The sequence below is a fragment of the Giraffa tippelskirchi genome, chromosome 10 (genome assembly GCF_054371585.1).
Source record: "Giraffa tippelskirchi isolate mGirTip1 chromosome 10, T2T-mGirTip1v1.2.pri, whole genome shotgun sequence".
In the NCBI taxonomy this organism is placed as follows: Eukaryota; Metazoa; Chordata; class Mammalia; order Artiodactyla; family Giraffidae; genus Giraffa; species Giraffa tippelskirchi.
In genome coordinates, this window is record NC_137284.1 from 127,052,877 (window position 1) to 127,071,388 (window position 18,512).

The 18,512-nt window shown below is 40.7% G+C and overlaps 1 long non-coding RNA gene across 1 annotated transcript in view; it reads right to left on the minus strand.

Moving 5' to 3' along the window:
• Nucleotides 1-351: 351 nt before the first annotated feature.
• LOC145524701 (uncharacterized) overlaps nucleotides 352-18,512 on the minus strand; it is a 29,034-nt gene continuing 10,873 nt past the window's right edge. The window contains exons 3-4 of the long non-coding RNA XR_014067769.1: nucleotides 6,420-6,523; nucleotides 352-1,444 (exon numbers count right to left, since the gene is read on the minus strand). This is a non-coding gene — a long non-coding RNA (uncharacterized LOC145524701). The remainder of the gene's footprint in view (nucleotides 1,445-6,419; nucleotides 6,524-18,512) is intronic.

Below are 18,512 nucleotides of genomic sequence, written 5' to 3' on the forward strand. Positions count from 1 at the left end.
TTTCATCTGCAAATTGGGCATAAGTAACACCATCTTTATGCTTGCAAAGAAGGGATAAATATGTACAACGTTTCACATTCAAAAAGGGTAATTGTTATCATTTAATGGATTTCTGTTATGACCTTAAGAAAATTAGTCTTTTAAAAAGACAATCAGGTATTAACACAAAAGTGCTAGAAGAAATTTATTTTAATTTTTGAGGTCCATCACGTTAATGAATGTAGGTTCCTCAAGTATATCTTAAGTTCATTGTGCACTGGTGTGTGAAAGCTATTCGTAAGTTTCTATAATCTTTCTGAGATTTTCCTCATGGTCTTTTGCATATTGTAATTTTAAAAGAAATCACATATATTTATTTATTTATTGAGTAGATGGGCACGGGTTTTGTAATTTGTTAGACTTGGGTTTGAATCCAGGCTTCATTACCTTCTTCTTAAATGACAGTGAGAAGACGAAACTCTTAAAGATTCTGGTTCTTCCATCATCAAATGTGATTGAATATAACCAATTTGAAGTATTATTACAAGGATTAAAATGACATAAGAATTAAATGGTACTTAAGACTGACTTAGATAGTATTTATTTAAACACAACCTGTCATAGTCCCTGGCACAGGATGAATAATGTATCCAGAGTAAGCATCGTTATTCTCATTTACAATGACTTGCCCAAGAACACATATCTTTCAAGTGGTAGTTTTTGGACTCCAGCAGTCATTCTATCTTTTCCAAAGCAATATAGCCTCACAGAATCACAGGGTCTCAAGTCAGACTCTCCAAACATCCCCTTTTGGTGCTTCTATCCTGAGAAGGACCATTTTCCTTCAGCTCACTGTTTATGGGATTACACTGCTGTCTGTCCAGAGAGCCAAGCTCCCAGGAAGAGCCCCATTACTGGGTCATTCACTTGACAAGGAAGTTGGCAGATCTGACAGCAACGTGGATTCAGTCTGATCCAGCAGCAGCTTCACCTCTTTTCCTCTGAACCTATCAGAGCCTGTCACTTTAAAACGAAATCTTCAAAGAAGCCAGAGACTAAACCCTTAATTTCTTAAAAACACACTACACAAATCAAATGCCTTGGGTTAGAGAAAGAAAAAGACTGAAAAGAAACTCAGCAATCCAGAGAGGGGAAGTTCTGTTTCACAGAAGAGAAACTGGGATTTGGTAGAGATATACTGTTCAGGTAGCCAAGAGGGAAGACACAAACCTGAAATTTAAATGGAAGCAAACAAACTGGAATGGAGTCTTAAGACCCCGAAGTGATCAGCAAGCACCATATGCTGTAGGTATGTGGGTAACCGAGAGGATGTAAGCAGACTGATGAACCGAAGCTGGTTACAGAAGTTCTCGATGAGCGCAACGATGCAGAACCCAGGCCAGATCATCCTTTTTTCCCCACCAACTCTGACCTGACAACTCTCTGGAGTTATGGAGAATTTCTTCTGTGAAAGGCAGTGGGAGAAAAGAGAGAATAAATATTAAGATCATAGCATTAAGTCACCCCATCTCCCCATTAGACCGCTCTCCATAGTTAAGATGTTCTATCATTATGTAACGAAAAGTGGAGTCCTGCTGCTTGCCCCTCCAAACCAATAAAGAAACAAGGTTGGTAGAGAGGAAATTTTGTTTTATTTTGGATGCTGACAAACAGGGGTGGGGAGTGGGAAGGAAGGATGCCTGTCCAAAGGCCAATCCCCCACCCCACCGAACAATCAGGGAGTAAGAGCTTTCATAGACAGAGGGAGAAGGCAACATGCAGAAACAGCGCAGTCAGCTCTGTTATCTTACAATGGGTCATCAATGATCTGATCAGCGTCGTCTTGATTGGTTTAGGCACAGTTAATCTTCAGCTACAGGGTCAATTCAGTTACAGTCTGGTCATCAGCTGGTTAACTTCTCCAGCTGTTGGGGATTTCAGTCTCTATAAGAGCTCACAGGATAGGGCTCAAAATATTATCTATAGCCCTTGAGAAGGAACTAAATGTCCTTGACTCTGCTTAATGACTAAACTATTATTATTTGGTCTCCTTTCTTTTTCTTTGTGTCTGCATGTTTACTTCTATAATTAAACTTATTCTTTTGCTAAGATTTGGCCAGACAAAAGGCAAGCAGAGGACTTGGGGGGACAAGGACCATAGGGTCCCGCTCTGTTTCTATTGCGTCTTTATTACACCCAAAGAACTTCGCATAATGTCTTGTACCTAATGGCAGATTCATGAACACAGTTTGGAAAAATGAGTCCTATCCGAGTTCTAAGGTGGCCATCTGTGTGGTCTCTACTGAGCTGGAAGTCCTTGAACCACTGTCTTCAAATGGAGAGGATGGGCTAATGTGTGCTGAAGACATTCCTTCTCAATGAAGCAAGAGTCGTGTTCGCCCGCACCAATGGGAGGTTTGACTTGATGGACTCAGCCAAGCCCTAAAGGTGTTAAACCATTTTCAGCAATGCTCGCAGACTGTCCTGGAGGACACCACTGTTAATGCAGACATGCTGTCACCGTTCCAGATGTTAACTCTGACTGTCCTCAGGGCTTGTAAGTTGTTCTTTTCCCCCAATTTCCTTTGACCAATATTCTCTAAATTTTGTCCTTTAAAAAAAACTCCAACTTTCAGGTTTATTTACTCTCCTCTCCCCCCCCCGCCCCCCGCCCAGTGTGTGTGTATGGTATAGGTCATCTAGAGCAACCTCAAATTTCCAGTACCAAAAAGCTGTCTAAAACAGCCCGCCTGGAATGCATGGTATCTGGTGTAACAATTCCTACTACATCTGTATATTGGTATCAAGAAAGACCCGGTCAAGCCATACAGCACCTGCTACACATTTTCTCTAACAACACCATCAAAAGAGAATCAGGCATTCTGTTGAGCAAGTTTGAGGCAGACATGATACCTGAAATTTCTACATCAACGCTCACCATTCACGATGTACGGGAACAAGACTCTGCCACCTACTACTGTGCCCTCTGGGATGTGCACGGTAGAAGACATTAGAGTCATGCCATTCAATAAACGATCCTTGGGTTTTCATACACTATCGTGAGTTACAAAACCACAGTTACCACCTGTATGCTTCTGTGCAGTCTTCTAGGTAAACTTTTATGTGGGTGACTCTGCGAATTTGCCAAATCCCACATTTTCTCAAAGAGGAAGCTTTGTGCTATATAACACAGGGAGCCCAGCCAGACACTTTGTGATGATCTAGGGGGTGTGGTGGGGGGAGGGGAAGGAGGTTCATATATACAATTATATATATATTATATGTAATGTATACATGTATTTATATAATGATGTATGCATATGTATAATTATGGCTTATTTGCATTTTTGTATGGCAGAAACCATCACAACATTGAAAAACAATTTTCAGTAGGTGTCTAATATGCTAATGGAGATCAGTGGAGAAATAACTCCAGAAAGCATGATGGGATGGAGCCAAAGCAAACACAATACCCAGCTGTGGAGGTGATTGGTGATAGATGCCAAGTCCCATGCTGTAAAGAGCAATATTGCATAGGAACCTGGAATGTTAGGTCCATGAATCAAGGCAAATTGGAAGTGGTCAAACAGGAGATGGCAAGAGTGAACGTTGACATTCTAGGAATCAGCAAACTAAGATGGACTTGAATGGGTGAATTTAACTCAGATGATCATTATATCTACTACTGTGGGCAAGAATCCCTTAGAAGAAATGGAGTAGCCGTCATGGTCAACTGAAGAGCCCGAAAGGCAGTACTTGGATGTAATCTCAAAAACGATAGAATGACCTCTGTTCGTTTCCAAGGCAAACCATTCAATATCACAGTAATCCAAGTCTATGCCCCGACCAGTAACGCCGAAGAAGCTGCAGTTGAACGGTTATATGAAGACCTACAAGACCTTCTAGAACTAACACTCAAAAAAAATTTCCTTTTCATTATAAGGGACTGGAATGCAAAAGTAGGAAGTCAAGAAACACCTGGCGTAACAGGCAAATTTGGCCTTGGAGTACAGAATGAAGCAGGGCAAAGGCTAACAGAGTTTTGCCAAGAGAATGCACTGGTAATAACAAACACCCTATTCCAACAACATAAGAGAAGACTCTACACGTGGACATCACCAGATGGTCAACACCGAAATCAGATTGATTATATTCTTTGCAGCCAAAGATGGAGAAGCTCTATACACTCAGCAAAAACAAGACTGGGAGCAGACTGTGGCTCAGATCATGAACTGCTTATTGCCAAATTCAGACTTAAATTGAAGAAAGTAGGGAAAACCACTAGTCCATTCAGGTATGACCTAGATCAAATCCCTTATGAGTATACAGTAGAAGTGACAAATAGATTTAAGGGACTAGATCTGATAGACAGAGTGCCTGATGAACTATGGACAGAGGTTCGTGACATTGTACAGCAGACAACGATCAAGAAAATCCCCATGGAAAAGAAATGCAAAAAAGCAAAATGGCTGTCTGAGGAGGCCTTACTGATAGCTAGGAAGAGAAGAGAAGCGAAAGCAAAGGAGAAAAGGAAAGATATTCCCATTTGAATGTAGAGTTCCAAAGAATAGCAAGGAGAGATAAGAAAGCCTTCCTCAGCGATCAATGCAAAGAAATAGAGGAAAAAACAGATTGGGAAAGACTAGAGATCTCTTCAAGAAAATTAGAGATACCAAAGGAACATTTCATGCAAAGATAGGCTTGATAAAGGACAGAAATGGTATGGACCTAACAGAAGCAGAAGATATTAAGAAGAGGTGGCAAGAATACACAGAAGATCTGTACCAAAAAGATCTTCCCGACCCAGATAATCACGATGGTGTGATCACTCACCTAGAGCCAGACATCCTGGAATGTGAAGTCAAGTGGGCCTTAGAAAATATCACTACGAATAAAGCTAGTGGAGGTGATGGAATTCCAGTTGAGCTATTTCAAATCTTCAAAGGTGATGCTGTGAAAGTGCTGCACTCAATATGCCAGCAAATTTGGAAAACTCAGCAGTGGTCACAGGACTGGAAAAGGTCAGTCTTCGTTCCAATCCCAAAGAAAGGCAATGCCAAAGAATGCTCAAACTACTGCACAATTGCACTCATCTCACATGCTAGTAAAGTAATGCTCAAAATTCTCCAAGCCAGGCTTCAGCAATACGTGAACCGTGAACTTCTAGATGTTCAAGCGGTTTTAGAAAAGGCAGAGGAACCAGAGATCAAATTGCCAACATCCGCTGGATCATCAAAAAAGCAAGAGAGTTCCAGAAAAACATCTATTTCTGCTTTATTGACTATGCCAAAGCCTTTGACTGTGTGGATCACAATAAACTGTGGAAAATTCTTCAAGAGATGGGAATACCAGACCATCTGACCTGTCTCTTGAGAAACCTGTATGCATTTCAGGAAGCAACAGTTAGAACTGGACATGGAACAACAGACTGGTTCCAAATAGGGAAAGGAGTACCTCAAGGCTGTATATTGTCACCCTGCTTATTTAACTTATATGCAGAGTACATCCTGAGAAACGCTGGGCTGGAATAAACACAAGCTGGAATCAAGATTGCCAGGAGAAATACCAAAAACCTCAGATATGCGGATGATGCCACCCTTATGGCAGAAAGCAAAGAAGAACTAAAGAGCCTCTTGATGAAGGTGAAAGAGGAGAGTGAAAAAGTTGGCTTAAAGCTCAACATTCAGAAAACTAAGATCATGGCATCTGGTCCCATCACTTCATGGGAAATAGATGGGGAAACAGTGGAAACAGCGGCAGACTTTATTTTGGGGGGCTCCAAAATCACTGCAGATGGTGATTGCAGCCATGAAATTAAAAGATGCTTACTCCTTGGAAGGAAGGTTATGACCCACCTAGATAGCATATTTAAAAGCAGAGACATTACTTTGCCAACAAAAGTCCATCTAGTCAAGGCTATGGTTTTTCCAGTAGTCATGTATGGATGTGAGAGTTGGACGGTGAAGAAAGCTGAGCACCACAGAATTGATGCTTTTGAACTGTGGTATTGGAGAAGACTCTTGAGAGTCCCTTGGACTGCAAGGAGATCCAATCAATCCATCCTAAAGGAGATCAATCCTGGGTGTTCATTGGAAGGTCTGATGTTGAAGCTGAAACTCCAATACTTTGGCCACCTCATGTGAAGAGTTGGCTCATTGGAAAAGACCCTAATGCTGGGAAGGATTGGGGTCGGGAGGAGAAGGGGACGACAGAGGATGAGATGGTTGGATGGCATCACCGACTCGATGGACATGGGTTTGGGTGGACTCCAGGAGTTGGTGATGGACAGAGAGGCCTGGCGTGCTGCAATTCATGGGGTCACAAAGAGTCAGACAGGACTGAGCGACTGAACTGAACTGAACTAAACTGATGGCAGAAACCATCACAACATTGAAAAACAATTTTCCTCCAATTAAAAAATTAATTAAAAAAAGAAGTACCTGCAAATAACCAGGCTTCTGTTTTCGGGAATCATCTTGCTCTCCAACAGGCTTTCCCAAGGCACTCATGTTTATTCAGCCTCCACAACACACTGTTTTATTTTCTGCAGAGATATATACACCATACTATCTGTGACTCCTTTTTAAATTTAATTAATTAATTAATTTTTGGCTGCACCACATGAAATATGGGATCTTAGTTCCCCGACTAAGGATCAAACCTGTACTCCCTGCAATGAAAGTGTAAAGCCTTAACCACCAAGGAAGTCCATGTGACATCTTTTGTATGATTTGCATGTCATTTCATTTTTTTTTCTGATCCACTTATCTCCTTTGATTAAAATTGTGGATATTAGATTAAATGTTACTTATTATTAAGCCTGGAGGCTAAACTGTAACAAACACATGATCTAACCACAAGCAGGGCTGACTGCAAGGATAAATATATCAAATACATGCCTGGAATGGTGATATTTGATTTTGCACAAAACTTATAAACGCTGCTACTTACTGAGTCCAAGTCTAAGTCTACTTTGGATTGGAGCTTGAGGAGTAGTTCATTTTCTGAACTACTGAAGATTCCACCTATCCCACAGTAAGCATCTGACTGACACTCTGAGCCAGGCATTGTGCACAGCAGACACTGAAAATGTCATATGCTTTCTCAGATCTGGAGGTCATTGCTGTAGCACCCCCTCTCTGCCATTGGGCTGCCAGTCTGCAGTGAAATGATAGTCCTCAAATTAAATATTAATACATCTCAGGGTCATAAATCTCTCAGGAATTCTGGTAACTTCTAGCTCAGTTCATGGTTTATAATTTTTGTTGTTTTGCCGTGACAAAACAAATAAGATCTTTGTCTTCTTCAAATGTGATTTTCCTTAGGTAAAACAGATTAAAGTAGATTTGCTCTGGTTAAAAGAATTGAAGGATAAATAATTCTTAGGTTTGTTTTTTCAAATAACTCTTATGTTTTCTGATTTCTCAATAGAAAACAATTATCTGTCTACACAAAGGGCCTAGCCAGGTGGTGAAGACTTTGGTCTCTGGTATCAGAGCGACTTAGGTCTGACCTGAGCTCTGGCATTTACCGGCCATGTGACAAGGAGGATCTCTGCTATACTCCATTTCCTCACCTGGAAAATAGTGGTCCTTGTAGAGCATCTAGAGGTACAGGACCCCCCCCCCCAGGGCTTTGTACCTAGGGCTTAGCACCACATTGGTCATAGTGGGGCTGACTTACAGCTTAAAGATAGATTAGCTAGATACAAGGAAAATCCCATGAGAAGCCATCCCAGATCAATTTCAATATAAGTTTTCAATCAGGGGTCCCTAGTACATTTAGGGTGCACACAGGTGAGAGTAACAGTGGCTTGCTCATGGACCAATAAGCCCTATGTGGGTCGGGGGGAAACAAGTCTATATGTGGAGTCACTTACTCCTCCTGCTTTTCTTCTTTAGACCAATGTGAGCTTCACTAAGGACACACATATCAAAGGCAAACCAGCCAGAGGCAAACCAGCCTGATTCATAGAATACCGAAAGCACTTTATAAGGATGAACAGTACTAAAGACAGAAGTGGCTCAATTAATGTCTGTTGAAATGAGGTCTATATTTCCATTATTATTGAGGTGTTTGCATTACCTAATAGGTGGATAGGGATTTTCTATAGATGGATGCATGAAATCTCCTGATGATTTGGATTTAACTTCTTCTTATACCAGAAGCAGTTGATTCACAGTGACTGTAAGTAATAGAACCAATGTAGTATTATCTAATTAATGCTGAATATGAGAGCTGAAGAACTGATACTTTCGAATTGTGGTGCTGGAGAAGACTCTTAAGAATCCCTTGGACTGCAAGGAGATCAAACCAGCCAGTCCGAAAGGAAATCAACCCTGAATGTTCATTGGAAGGACTGAGGGTGTAGCTGAAGTGCCAGTACTTTTGTTAGGGGAAGCACACTGATTGAAACCGCCCACCCTGGTCAGGCACCATAGTAACTATTCGCATGAGTTGTTTTATGACAGGAGATCCTGTTAAAGAATAGGGAACTAATACGCCACCACCAACCGGAAGAGTTCGGGAAAGGTCAAAAGGAGACACCGCGTGTCTGTCCACTTCCCAGAATCCCTCTTGCTAGCATCCATCTTGGCTGAGTGATGCGTGCGCCACCAGGAAAAGACTCTGAATTAGAATGATTGGCCAAAGACCACCCGGAAACTAATCCCATCACCATAAAACCCAAGACTGTGAGCCACGCGGCAGAGCTGTTCTCCTGGGTTCCCTTACCCTACTGCTCTCCACCCAGGTGCCCTTTCCCAATAAAATCTCTTGCTTTGTCAGCACATGTGTCTCCTCGGACAATTCGTTTCCGAGTGTTAGACAAGAGCCCAGTTTTTGGCCCTGGAAGGGGTCCCCCTTCCTGCAACACTTTGGCCACTTGATGTAAAGATCTGACTCATTGGGAAAGACCCTGAATGCTGGGAAAGGAGAAGGAGGCAGCAGAGGATGAAATGGTTAGATAGCATCACCGACTCAATGGGCATGAATTTGAGCAAACTGCAGGAGATAGTGAAGGACAGGGGAGCCTGATGTGCTGTAGTCCATGGGGTCGCAAAGAGTCAGACACAGCTAGCAACTGAAGAGCAGCGAAAGTCTAGGAAAACCTTAAAAGTCAGTATTTTCTGTAATATATCAAGTATTACCAACTCCCCACACATATTAACACTGTGGGAAAAGTGATATGTGTTCCCTAAGAGTTAAGTTGGAAAAGTCACAATTCTGAAAATTGCTAGGTGCACCTGGAAATCCATATTGACTCTTTTGACTTGAGTGACTTTACTTTCAACCCCGAGAATGGGTTTGGAGAATTAGCCCAAGGCAGAGGAAGGCACAGCTTTGTAGTGATCATGTCTGGAGATTGGGATCATAGATAATTGCTTTCTACATCACTACTGTGGCTCCTATATTGTCTAATAGAAAACTTTTACTACTTTTGAATTTTAGTTCAGAATTTATTTTTAAGAAAAATTCACATAATTCATAATGTTAAAAATACCTCAGAAGCTATTGAGTACTTGGAGACAACATGTAAAAATTGATGGTTAGAAAGGCTCTGTCTTGACCACTTTTCCTCCCCCGCCTCCTCCAGCAGCTTTTGCTTCTTTACAAAATAAAACCTTATTTTCTCTCCTGATTTCTAGTGAGCCTATCTGGCAAGTGAAAGACCATGTTAATGCTCAGAGTGGCTTATTGGGCTTAACTGTCTTTTTTCCCCCTTATTATAGACACTATAACGTACAGATAGTGTCAAAAATATGCAGTCTTCTTCTTCTTTTTTTTTTTTTTGGCCGTGTAGCTGATGAGACCTTAGTTTCCTGACCAGGGATCCAACTCAGGCCCTCAGCAGTGAAAGCAAGGGGTCTTAACCACTTGACCACCAGGGAATTCCATGCAGTCTTATTAACCCTATGCTACTGAGAAGGTAACAGGCAGGAAGGCCAGGGGTCGCCAAACGGAGGAAATAGGCTGCAAATGTCAGACAATTTTTTTTCTCTCTCTCTTAAGCAGCAGGAGGAAACAAACTAGTGATGTATTTTTTCTCCTTCTCTATACAAATTTAAAAACAGGTTTCTCTTAAAAATACTGTGTTGCCATAATGACACCTGGTTCCACCTGAACTTAACTTTTCTCAAATTTTGAGCTAACCAATACATTTTTCTTATGGAAATGTTTGTCTTAAGCTATGTTAATGTACTATGCATTTACCCCAAACTCTGTCTTCAAGTTGGTCCCACCTAAAGGCTCAGAACTGACTTGACAAACCAGTATGTTATCCTCATACAATGTTCTCCTAATCCATGTAAACGGAATTATTTGTATGGTAATCTGCCTTTATACAAGATTTAAGTCAATCATTTTATGGCCTGGATGACTGGTGCTAAGATTATCTCAAAATGCATCTTGTGGGTAAGGATCCTGGTGCCATTCTCTGGGTTTTTAGACATTCCTTTCTTTCATTAACAGACTGTTAGTAACTATATAACATCCAGCTAAAAACTAGCAGGCTGGTGTTCTTTCTGCCCCCTTCTGATGTCTATGTCAGAAGCTTTCTCTATCTCTTTTATACTTTAATAAAATTTTATTACACAAAAGCTCTGAGCGATCAAGCCTTGTCTCTGGCACCGGATTGAATTCTTCTCCTCCAGAGGCCAAGAATCCCACCATCTTTCGTGGTAGAGCAACAACCTTTCACTACAACGTTCTTACTTTCTTTACTTCTGTTTTGTCCAGATGCAGTGATGAGCAAGAACTGTACACTTCACTGCACAGGAGGTGTTTCAGTCTGCAAGGTTGCTGGCACTCCTATTGCCTGAGAACATGACGCTCTACCTCTCACAGTGAAGAAGGAATTCATGGGGCCTGGACTCCATCTTAGGCCGGTTTGTGCTGATCAAGTTCGGCCACCTCTCTAATGGACTCTGAACTCTGTGCTTAGTGCCTGTGGAAACGACAATAGAAGGATAAGACCCCCTCCGGACAGGGGAATCTTGAAGATTGTATGCAGGTTACTCATCACCTAAAAGAAAACATACACTAATGCCCCTACCTCCGGACAGGTCATAAATTTTTTCTGTCACCTCGGGCTTATTGATAATTGATTGTTTGAACACATAATGGGGTTATTGTGATCGTATTTACCTTTTCTTTGTTTATGTAAGTCACAAGGAAATTGGGGTGGTGGGTTCAGACACGCACACATGGGGCATAAAAGATTTTCACAAATGCTGGTCGGGGTCCTTGGCTAAGAAGATACTCTGCCTTGGGCCCGCCGGTGTAATAAACTGCACTTCACTACCTGCATCGTCCTTCTGAGTGAGCTTGTTTCCCGGAACACGTGGCTATAACAGAAGGTTGCTAGAAAATCAGCCTCACGTGATCTTCACCTGGAGATCCTAGAAATGATAGACTTTCGGCTTTGACTCTGTGAGTTCCCTTCTTTGGGGCATGGATTTCTCAGTCAGTTCAACGACATAAGGGGATGCTAAGGGGCAAAAAGGATGGACTCTGTTGAAGGTTTTCTGTTTTCTCCTCAAGTTCCACTCTTCACATTTCTCCAACCTGCTGTTGATGCAGGAGACTAACCCCTATGGAGTCCACTAATGGGCACCTTCACTCATTGATTTCCATTTAATTTTGGCCCAGCTGGAATTTGAAGTTCAAAGAAATGAAGACTGTGTCACCTGACCAAAGCATTCCTTCCTTGGGCACTAGGATTTCGAAGCCCTGAGGAGAAAAAAAAAGAAACACATGTTCCTCTCTATTAAGTTTATCAGTTAGAAAGTACAGAATTCAATGATACTCTCTCAGCACCTGTCTGGTTTCCTGTTTTCTTACTGAAGGAGCAGGGGTATATCCTGTTCTGTTAAGGACGGGATCTTAGTGGCTTTTTGGAAAGTGAAATGAAACAAGCTTGGTGAAGCCTTCTTCCTACTCTTCAACCTATATTACTTATCTGGGGGCAAAGATAACCCATTTATTTGAACATCTGTTTGATTTCTTCCTTTTGTTCTTCCAGATTGACTTTCCATTTCTCTTAACTCTCCTTTATGCCTTACAAGTCAGGCCTTCATGAACTAGACTAATGATCTTATTTCTGGTCGTTGTTTGGAAGACTGGAAAGTGGGAGAACAGTGAGGTCAGGGTTCCCTCCTTGACAGTGACCTTGGATTGACTGCGTTCTCCTCCAGTGACCAAATATAGTGACATCTAACTCATAGCCAGAAGGTTTAAGTCCATGAACCAAAAGATGAAGGTGTAGGAGTGCATTCTTTTTATACTGATTAACCTCATGGAGGAATGTGTTTCCTTTACTAAAACCCTGGGAGGCTGTTTCCTACTCTTCCTGTTCCTCTTTTCTATCTGCTCCTTATCCTTTTTGGGCACTCAGCCTGGGTAGACAGGATGTATGAGTACAAATATTCATCTATGAATATTGCTCTGAGTATGCACATTTTTTTCTCTATTTCTTAGATTTGGTAAGGATTTTTTTCCTGGTGGCTCACATGGTAAAGAATTTTCCTGCACTGCAGGAGACCCAGGTTTGATCCCTGGGTTGAGAAGATCCCTTGGAGAAAGAAATGGCAACCCATCCCAGTATTCTTGCCTGGAAAATTCCATGGACAGAGGAGCCTGGCAGGTTACAGTCCATGGGGTCATAAAGAATTGGATACAACTGAGTGACTAACACTTTTATTTTTAAGTAACTTCCAGTGAAATAAGTCAGACAGAGGAAGAGAAATACTTTATGTTATCACTTATATGTGGAATCTGAAAAGTAGAACAAAAGAATATAACAATAGCAAGACTCTCAGATATAGAGAACAAGCTAGTGTTTACCAGTGTGGAGAGGGAGGTGGGGAGGGGCAAGTGATAGGTCTAGGTTTAAGAGTCACAAACTACTATGTACAAAATAAATAAGCAGAAGCACAGAGAAATAGAACTATTGTTTTGTAATAACTTTAAATGGCGTATAATCCATAAAAATGCTGAATCACTATGCTGTACACCTGAAGATAACATAATATTGTAAATCAAGTATACTTACTTCAATAAAAGTATAGTTGATTTACAACATAGTTACCCAGGCCAGCAAAGAAAAAGTAATATTTTATTTCTTGATTATTTTGCTTTTTGTTGGAAATGCTATTCCAATTGAAGCAAAGGAAAATATGTAATTTAATATCAGGAAGGAACATATATTTTCACTGTCGAGTATCCAGATATAACTTTCCATATACACACAAATGCTGATACCAAATCAGGAGTTTGAAAATCAGATATTTACTTAAAAAAAAAACAACCATGTTCAAGATCAGTTATGATTAAAGTACTGCAACCATAGAGTTTGTAAAATTCACAGAAGAAGAAGATGAAATGAAGACCTAATATAATAGCCCCTGGGAACCTTAGAGTACCATTAGAGCCAAGAAAATGAGCACAAATACTCCTTATCATGACTGTGACCACATCCTTCCCAACGTGGAGCAACCTTGGTCCTGAGTCCAGACCTCAGCCCTGACTAGACCTCAGCCTCAGCCTGCAGCATTTCCTGTGCTTCTCAGGTCTATACCTTATCAAAGAAAAGAGGAAAGGGGCTCTGATGGCTATCGATTGTACCCCTACAGATGTTAGTAACTGTGCCCCTAAATGTCTGTTTTGACATCATTTCCTGTTGATGTGGATTCCTATTTAGAGGCTATGAGTGTTGAAATGGCCTGATTATCTCAGAGAGAAAGAAGAGAAGATGCATTATTTAATTTCCCAGAGATTTTCAGTAACTGTGAAGAATTCGGGCCAAAGGTACTGACAATGAACATAATGGACTTGATAACAATTTAGCTCCCACTGGCTGCCAGATAATTTGTCATACATATTCAGAAGCTCATATAATTATCGTTAAGAAAAACCCTGCAAATAAGTGTTTCATGGAAGAAGGAATTTATGCTTAGAGAAGGTAGTTATCAGTCCAAACAAATAGTCTCTGCTGCTTCAATTGCACTATTGGGCCACTGTGAATCCCCTTAGTGTTTGTAACTGTATAAAGATATACTTTGGCATTTGTGAGCAAATATGGGTTGACCCAGGCCTGTTGCCCTACCTAGGGGAGCCTGCTCTGGACATAATGAGGAGCCACTCAAGAAGTCACGGCTTGAAGGTCACCTTGGGGCACCTCTTAAAGAGTTCTGTTTCTGTACACTCTTCTCTAGGACCCTTCTCCCTAGTGGAGAACAAAAGTCTAAGAAAATCATCTATCTTCTGTGTTTTGTGAATTTACTTTACCAAGAAATACCATAGATGGGATACACAACGAAGGCTGTGAACTCCATGCTTGGACTTAAATAAACAATCATAATAATATGCAATGAGGATAATGTTTTGAAAATTTATAATCAGCATATTTTTATTTTCCTAAATGAATCATGTTACCTGTAGTCCTTCTTCTATTGAAACTAACCCATGAGATTTGCCACCCATGGAAGGTGACAGCAGCTATGGCCAGAACAAGCTCACTTCTGCTTCTTTTATTTTGCCTATTTTTCCCAGATTTATTGAGATACAATTGATGTACAAGATTGTGTAATTTTAAGCAATGTAAGATGTAGAATCAACAGTGGTAGGTTAAGTTCTGGTTCTTACACCAGCCAATTCAGAGGAAGAGAGCAAATCTCGGAGACCAGCAGGGAAAAGAGCTAGAAGCTGATGAGAACACAAAGGAGATGGGAGGATGACTGTAAGAATTCACACTCCTCCTGTGTGTAGTGAAGCCATCCAGGGGATGAGAGGAAGGATGAGAGAGAAACAAAAAAAAAAAGAATGTACTCAAAGGGACTGAACTAACCTGCAAGGGACCATTCTAAAACAGTGGAAACTATTTTAAATTGGTAATTAGTGCCTGCTTTCAATGTCAAAATGAGGAGATACATCAATTATACACAACAATGACGCTCCCAGATCTCACACATGTGCAGAGTGGTAACCTACATATGTTCTACCACTGACCTCTACTCAAGGTGCCTAGAAATTTGGAATCCCAACCCATGCTAGCCTCCCTTTACCCGCAGGATCATACTATGTTAGCCTCAGAATTCCTTTTTCTAATTCCGCATAGGGATGTGTCTTTTTTAATAAATAAAAATTACCTTTATGTGCTCCTAGTTAGGAGGTAGTAAGTTCATAGAATCATGTAGACAAGAAATGGGTTTTAAATAAATTAACTCTATGAACCTTCCTGGTCCTAAGGCATGAAAACGAGTCTAGGTTAAAAAGAATGATCAAAGAAGATGGCAGAGTAGGAAAACCCTGGGTTTTCACTTCCTCCCATGGAGACAACAATATTATAACCATTTACAGAGAAGCTGTTGATGAGAAAGACCTGAAGACTATCAAAAAAGATCTTCTACAAATAAAGATATAAAGAAGAAACTACAGCAAGAGGGATAGAAGGGATTAAGGAGCAGTATGAACAAGACTCATAAGCCAGGATAAGTGACCCACATACAGGAGGAAAATAGCAATTGCAGAGTTTCTCCCCAAGAAACACAAGTACCAAGCCCCACATAGGGCTCCCCAGACTGGGGGTCCTGCACTGGAATGACCAGACTCCATAACATTTGGCTTTGAAGGCTGGCAAGGCTTACTTTTGGGAGAGTCAGAGATCTGTGGGATATAGACATCCCATTCACACAGACTGCACACAGAATCTTACAGGGCAGCTACAGTAATATGAAAGGAGCCTGGGTCAGATTCTGCTGATGTAGGTGAGCCTCCCAGAGAGGCAGGAGGCACCTGGAGCTCACCCACAGGACACAGACTCTGGCAGCAGCATTTTGGGGAACTGGTGCTGGCAGGGACTCTGGTGCCGGCAAGTGTCATTGTGGAATCCTTCCTCTAGTTTATTAGTGTCTGAACCCATAAGGCTCTCAGCTGACATTTCAGGAGAAAATCTACAGGTAAGAAGAGAGTGACATGATATATTTAAAATAATTAAAGGAAAAAATCTACAACTAAAAACACTCTATCTAGAAAAAGCTTTCACTCAGATATGATGGAGATATCAAAAGTTTTAAAGACAAGAAAAAGATAAAAGAGTTCAGTGCCGCCAAATCATCTTTAAAAAAATAATACAGGAACATCTCTACATAGAAAACAAAAGGCCACAACTAGAAATATGAAAATTAAAAAAGGAAGAATCTCATTGATAAAGACAAATATACAGTAAAAGTGGTAAGTCATGCACACACAAAGCTATGAAGAAGGTTAAGAGACAGTGAAAAGCAGTGAAATTGTCTACATCCACAATAAGAAGAAGAAATGCAAAAGAAAGGGACACAAATCAGGTAAGAAACGGTAAACATGGGGGTGTGGAGTAAAAATGAAAGGTTGTTAAAATGTGTTTGATTTAAGAGACAAGCAACTTAAATTATTCTCTATATAGACTACTGCATATAAACTCATGGTAGCCACAAACCAAACATCTATAAAAGATAATACTTGAAAGAGAAAGGAATCCAAACACAACACTAAAGACGTTACTAAATTCAAAGGGAAGACAGCAAAAGAAGAAGGAAAGAACAAAAATGAACCATTGAATAACCTTACAAAACAATTATTAAAGAAAAGGCAATAAGTACATATGTATGAATAGTTACTTCAAATGTAAATAGAATAAATGCTCCAATCAAAGGACATAGAGTTGCTTTTAAATATATTTATAATTCATAATATCAAGTTAATATCTATATATTCCAAGGAAGAAATATAGAAGTTAAGACATCATAATGATAGCAGTTGTTGGTCTTGGTAAAATGAACACAGGTATATTTAATTATTTTATTGGTGTCTGAGTGCTCTACAATGTTGTGTTAGCTTCTGCTAACACAAAACAGGTAAGAAATAGTGATTCAACGAAGTGAATCAATATATGGATCACAGGCATTTTTATTTTTATCTTTACCTGTTTCTCTGAACTTCTTCAATGAACATCTTTCCCAGCACATCCCACTTAAGAGCTGGGTGACTTTTGTTGAGTCACATCGCTCCTCTGAACCTCATTTTCCTGATGTATAAAATCAGAACTACCAACACCAATATTAAGTGATTGCTGTGAGAAGAAAAACATTTAGAGAAATAGCCTAACAAATAGACAAAGCTCATTAAATATTTGCTACCATAAAAGTCAATGTTTATTAAACACACAATATTTGAAAATACTAAGCTGAGACAAATACTAGCTCCTGGGCAAAGAGAAACCATTTTCATTCTACAGAAATCAAGACTCCTCCATGGCTCCCTCACAGTCATATCAAATAATCCTCCAGAAACCACTAGTTTTATCTTGAGATCAGCAGAGCCAGTGAAGGACCAGAGGAAACAGGAGACTCAGGCCTGAGGAGCCTGCAACCAAAACCAACAGCCCAAGGACACATTAGTCTGGCTACTTCCTTCTCCTCCCCCTATTCAGCCTCTTACCACTGATTTGAGGCATCCAGCCACCAGGTCCCCACTTTCCTGCCTTCACTGTGAGCACACAGCCCAGCAGACAGGATGTCACCACTGGAAGCATTCACATTTTTCTCCTTCTGGGCTTGTGAGTAACTCCCTGATCATTTCACTTTGGATGAATGAGCAAAGAAATTCTTGGATATTTCTTACATTATCAGAAGTTCATTAGAAATTCTCTTCTTTTACTTGCAGCTGGACTTGGGTTATCAAAAGTGGATCAGGCCCAGATATCCCTTTCCACACAAGTAAAGAAAAGTATTGACATACTTTGCAAGATAGAGAGCACAGATTTTGAATCAGAAACTGTTTACTGGTACCGGCAAAAAAAGAATCAGGCTTTGGAGCATCTGGTTTATGTGACCTCAACCACAACTGCAGCTCGAAATCAAGTAGCTGGGAAGAACAAAATTGAGGCAAGAAAAGATGCTCGAATGTTCACTTCGACCCTTACGGTAAATTTCGTAGAAAAAGAAGATGTGGGTATTTACTACTGTGCTGGCTGGAGCTCACGGTACTAGAACTGTGGAGATAACCCACACAAGATCCCCTTCCTGGGTCTGTGCCCACCCACATCCTTCCCACCAGCAGCAATCAGTTTCCCACCTGGGCTCCCCAACTCAGCCCCACCTCATCTGCAGCACTTCTTGAGCTTTCCAGGAAGTCATCTTGGATCACACTTGCACTTGACCTTTAGGCTTTATTTGACACTGTATCCCAATGAATAGAATTCTTGGGAATTCTAGGGACTGAGGGCACACAGACTGCGCCACCATTCAACATCTCCCCATCCAGAGACTTCTGTATGTGGGCAAGCTTCAGGTTTAGAAGCGGGCATTACCATATTCCTTTATTATGACATATACTCAAGACAACAAGGCTGCTGTACAACTACTATTGGTTCATTCTAGAAATAAAGAGATAAAAACCTAGAAAATTTAGTCCTAATAATCACCAAAGAAAAGAAATCCATGTTTTGAACTGGACTGTGAGATCACACCGAAAAGTTTGATTGCAATTCTTTAAGT